A 6,000-nucleotide genomic window follows, 5' to 3' on the forward strand; every position below is an offset into this window, starting at 1 on the left:
TGAAACTCCCAACCAGAGTTTGAGGATCAGATCCGAGACTACCGCACCGGACAAAGAAGACGCCTCAATTTCCAAAGAAGAGTCAACTCTATAATACGGCGTAATCATCAAGAGGTCCTAGAAGAACAGCTGCAACCAGAACAGCAGCTAGCAAGATCCTTACGGGAGCGAGCAAACATGGTACCTGCAGAGGTACTATACTCTGCCCGTAGCAACACCAGCCAACACCGCGTCTACCAACACTTATCAGAGGAAGCAATCTCATGCCTCGATGATCAGCAAGTGGACCGGCCGTTCATCCAACCGGAAAGCTATCAGGCATTATACCGAAGCAATTTCCGATTCATCCACATCGGACTAGCACAAGTCCGGCTGCAAATCCTGCACAGGAGAGACGAAGGCACCCAAGCCTTGGTTGTCTTCCGTGACAACAGGTGGCAGAATGACCAAGCTATATTCGCCACTATGGAAGTAGATCTGTCAAGAGGAAATCAACTTATTTATATCATTCCTGTCACGATTTTAACCTTAGGAGACTTCTACCGCCATTTTCAAATCTCCATCCAAACCCGAGGGTACACCAATTGGAGAAATGGAGAAACAAATCTGATCCTTACAAGAGGATTAATCGGACGACTTTCTAATACACCCAACATGGCCTTTGCCTACCAAATCAGCCATGTCACTGATTATCTGGCAAGTCATGGCGTAACAGCCATCCCAGGTGGAAGACTAAGTAACCAAGGTATGCAGGGTCTCAATTAGATTATCCGACCCTCAGCAGCATCCACCCCTATGCAACCAACTGAGATGGAATCTACAAATTTAATTGACGAACGCATATCCCTTCGGTTTTCTGAGTACGAGCCTGCCACTACTGAAGGGGAGAATGACGCTGAAATCACAGAGCATACCATACTAGCGCTCCTCAACACTCATGAGGAAGAAGAGGAGGAGGAAGACGAAATGACATATTACCAATACCTAGCAATCCAACAGCTCGAAGGAGATACCATCACCTTCTACAAAAACGTCACCACAATCAATACGCAGCAACAAGCAATCATTTCTTCCTTTACTGAAGAAATCGATGATCTTGAATACATCCAACTCCTGGAATCGGTTCTATACACAGCAGGACCAACACCCCAAAATTTCAAGATCAAATTCCAGCCTATCATCGAAAGACTTAAGGAAGCAGGATACATAGGAGAAGATCCCCTCAAACATTGGTCGAAAAACAAGGTAACCTGTACAATTACCTTGAAAAATCCAAAATTTATCATTGAAGACAAGCCCTTGAAGCATGTCACGCCACAAATGAATGACTCCTTTGAACGACACCTCTCATCACTACTAAAGCTAGGAGTGATCCGGCCATCAAAGAGTCAACACAGGACAACAGCCATCATCGTATATTCTGGAACCACCCAAGATCCAAAAACAGGAGAAGTAAAGAAGGAGAAAGAGAGAATGGTCTTCAATTACAAACGTCTTAATGACAACAAAGAAAAAGACCAATACTCGCTACCAAGTATTAATACGATTATCAGAAAGGTCTCAGGTAGCAAAATCTACTCCAAATTTGATCTGAAGAGTGGATTTCATCAAGTTATGATGAACCCTGAGTCAATACTCCTCACAGCATTCTGGGTACCCCAAGGACTCTTCGAATGGTTAGTAATGCCATTTGGCCTGAAGAATGCCCCAGTAGTCTTTCAAAGAAAGATGGATAATTGTTTCAAAGGGACAGAAAACTTCATTGCCGTTTACATAGACGATATCTTAGTTTTCTCTGAAACAGAAGATGCGCATACAAAACACCTACGCATCTTGCTAGAAAAATGCAAAGAGAATGGGCTAGTTCTGAGCCCTACCAAGATGACAATCGGGCAGAAACAAATAGAATTTCTCGGTGCCATTATCGGTAATGGAGAAATACGACGGCAGCCCAACATTATAAAAAGGATCGTAGAAAAACAAGAAGCAGATCTAGCAATAAGAACCGGTCTGCGATCCTGGGTAAGAATACTAAACTACGCCAGAAATTTCATTCCTAATTTTGGCAGGTTACTTGCACCCTTATATGGCAAAACGAGCCCGACAGGGGAAAAAAGGCTGAACCAACAGGATTGGATTATCAGAGAAGTGATTATCCGTGAGAGGGAATCTGCTAGAATGTTGTCTTTCCCGTTGATGTGTTCGAAGGACACATCAAACCCTAGCCCTATAATAAAATCTACAAAGGCTATCCATCTGACTCTGGAGGGTTTATTGATATTGGACTTGTTGAAGAAACTTATAATGGCTTGACAATCTGTCCTTATAAGGATTTCCTTCTGCTTCAGATAATAGATCTTTAGTGATTCAAGGCTGTTCATTACAGCAAAGATTTCAGCATCGATTGTTGATTTAGGTGGGTTGAATTTGCCGCTGGCATATGCACAGGGCTTTTCCATGCTCCTTGAATCATATTTCTGAGGCTTCCACTTGCATATACCTCCCCATCCCTCCATACATCCGTCTGTTTCCAGGATGAAAAAACACTTGATTGGAGGTATTGACAGGGCAGGCAGATTCACGCTAATGCACACAACTCGATCTCGACTAGAGGTGGGCATCGGGCTCGGGTGGATGTCCACTGGGTAATTAGTTCCTCCTAGTGCATCAAAGTTAAGAGAATCTTATTCCAATGCAAGTCCTCTAATATAAAAGTTGAGGTGTGTACTGTAAACTAAGTCATATTCAGATGGCTTAGTTTCTTAACCATCTACATATCTATTAAAGGAGAAAAAAATACGCTAAGAGGCACAACTTTCTGTAGTGTTATCCCAAACTTGGCCTCTACATTAAGTTCCTCTGAGACTCCATCCCATGGGGAAGCTGCCAAGAAAAGGCATGGAACAAAGAAGCTAGTACTAAATGAACCATCCGGTGCCCTAAAGGCATGGCGATGCACATCCTCCTTCCTGCTCATTTTGGATGAATTGGAAGTTCTTTCCTTTGAAATCTATGTCCGAACCGATAAATCTTTCCGGCGAGAAAGATGCCAGATTTTTCCAATACATGGCATCTCGGCCGATGGTCCATGCATTGACAATCACTTAGGTGTGCATAGGGATGGTGAACCCACCAACTTGTGTAGTGACATCTGCTCGGTAAATGATGGTTTGGGGCAAAAACAGGTTTAGCAAACAAAAGGCGAACAGAGTGTCTGGAAACAAAGAAGGGAGATAGTAGATAACCTGAAGAGGCTGAAGTTCCTTTCCATTTCCCATAGGATTTAGAGTTGCCTTGATCTTAGGTCAGAAGTAGGATCATGCATCTACTGTTTGTAGTTCAAAAGAATAACACCCATAGGAATGAAACTGATAACTGGACTTTTACAGATGGATCAGCTCCACAGCTAAGTTACGCACTTACACCCTTTGGGGCCACAATAGAAACCAAGAGGAGGTGATCAAATATCTCCTGATTGAGATAGCATAGGGAAATAAGAGCAAAGTATTCTTTTAAGGCTGAGATTGTGCAAAAGAGGCCCGAGTGGTCAGCTGAATGGCTGGTTGTTCACATGACAAAAATGCCCTTACTTGAAATGACAAAAGATGCCCTTAAAAACAAAAAGTAACGACACCCTTACAAGTCGGGCTGGTTTTCAGGTATCAGGGCCGAGCCCGACTTGTAAGAACTGGGCCGGCCCCAACCCGGTTCTTACCTGGCCGGCCTGGCCTGGCCCAGCCCAATGCTTACTGATCTCCACATGTCCCTGGTTATCAAATGAGTCGAATGTGACAACTCAACTTTAAAAGGTTTCATGAACTTCATCACTGTTAGCAGCTGTGGCTGTTCTTCCTTTCTAATTCAGCCAGGTTATCATAGAAACTAACGCATTTCTATAATCTTATTTTCACATTGTGAAAACAAAAGTAAGGAAAAAAATACTTAACAGGAATGTAAGAGTATGTGGTATGTTTTATAGCAAATGTACTAAAAATTAAGCAAATTCTTCGCTTAATTTTCAACCGTCCCCTAGGAAAAAAATTTCAAAATTATGTAGAGAGACAATCCCAGCTAACAATTTAAAAATCAACTATGCACATCCAAATTAGAATTGAACAATCACTTGAGATCAAACAAGGGGAAAATGAACAAGTCTGTTGAGTTCTCTATTTCAACATTTGGATGTGATGGTAAAATGAATGCTCCAATTTTTCTTGCTGTCAATCTTTGTCAATAAGGCTTAGTATCTATTTTCAATAAGTTCAAATCAGTGGCAAATATCGCTAAACGATAAGGTTTTTTCCAAGTACAATATGCAAGTTTGAGAAAAAAAGAGAGAAAATACCATAAATTTTTAAGAAATTATAAAAATTAAGAAGAAAATAAAATAAATGACAAACTAATAAAACGACATAAAAATAAGTAGATAGGTAACAAGTAAAAACTAAACAAGTGAAACAAGTAGCTAACGTTAAAAAAATGTTTAAAAATGCATAAAAAAAGAAAAAATAGGCAAACACTCGTCCTTTCCAGTTTGGCGTTTTACAAAAAAAACTGTACTTTTTATTGTTTTATTTGACTTATTTTTCAGATTTTTAACACATTTTTTTAAAAAAAGTGTTTTTGTAACTATGGTTCAAACAGACTTCAGGAGTGTGAAGATTTGGTGAAATGCTGAGCTGACTGGTAGAGAAATGTTGCTTTTGGTGAATCCATATATTACCCCTATAATATGTAGACGTCAACCCAAGGAGCAGCATCTGCATTTCTGTCTCATAATTTTCTAATGAAGGTGATTAAGTTGTCCTTCTAAAGCTTACGTACTTATGGTGATTTCGGTCCATTTCTGTTTCATAATTTTCTCATGAACTTGTATGATGGCTAGAAGGAGACAATGTGGGCAAACAGTTAGAACAAAAGCTGTTTGCAATCTCCTTTCAGGTAATAATGCACCCATTCACTTTTGTATAATGCATGCTTAAAGGGACGTAACACAGCTGGTCGAGATGATTGGTGCATAGATGATGCGTCATTGGTTCTATTCTTGTGGATGCTACTCTCCTGAACTACAAATCATAAGTAGTGCCACCACTACCCAAGTCCTGAAGCAGGCCTTGAACCCCAAAAGGGGATTTGGGGGAGGCTTCAGCTTCCGAGGTTGCTCACCCCTCCTTAGTACATTTGATGTGTCTGACATTTTCCAAGTGCTTTTCTTTGTTGTATATTTTGTTCTTTTGTTCATCAATATTTTTAAGTGAAATTGAGTTTGTGGGCAATTTCTTTTGTTTATTTATGTGTTTATCTATTGCCCTTTATTTGCTTAGGGACAATCACCACAAGTGTAGCCTAAATGAAGAAAAAATTCCGACGCTATATCAACACCTGTAACACATCTATTATGCAACAAAAGGCCTGTATCGCACCATACATCGTAATTAAACCGCTTCTTAATGTTGGGTTTGTGTTACTGAATATTATTGGCAACATGTTTCCGCGTCTAAATATGAGACCAAATTCATTCTAGCATAATAGACACAATATCATATATTTATAACATGAAGATGAAATAGATTAATTTCCTAAGAAGATAATTAAAGAAGTTTCCATTAAAAAGAAAAAAGAGAGGGAGAGAGAGAAAGAGAGAGAGAAGAAGATGGTCTAAAAGTAAATGTTGATTTAGTAGTTCAATACAATACTTTCTCCTGTCATGATCCAAAAAGGTGTTGTTCCCGTAGGGTAATACTTATTCACATTGTTGTTATGGTTTTTCTGAGTTATGTCCATAGTTAAGAAGCTTTTCTTTTCCTTTAGGTTCAAATTCTGTTTTCCAATCAAACTGTGTTCATCTAGGCACTCCTTGATCTTTGGTAAAAAAAATCATTGTGGGATTCCCTTTTACTTAAGAATGGTAACTCCAAAGACTTTTAAGTACCCACCTAGGTGGGGCCTGACCTGGGCTAGCCCAAACGCGACTTCAAGCCAAGCTGAGTTGGACCGGTC

The sequence above is a fragment of the Nymphaea colorata genome, chromosome 2 (genome assembly GCF_008831285.2).
Source record: "Nymphaea colorata isolate Beijing-Zhang1983 chromosome 2, ASM883128v2, whole genome shotgun sequence".
Lineage (NCBI taxonomy): Eukaryota > Viridiplantae > Streptophyta > Magnoliopsida > Nymphaeales > Nymphaeaceae > Nymphaea > Nymphaea colorata.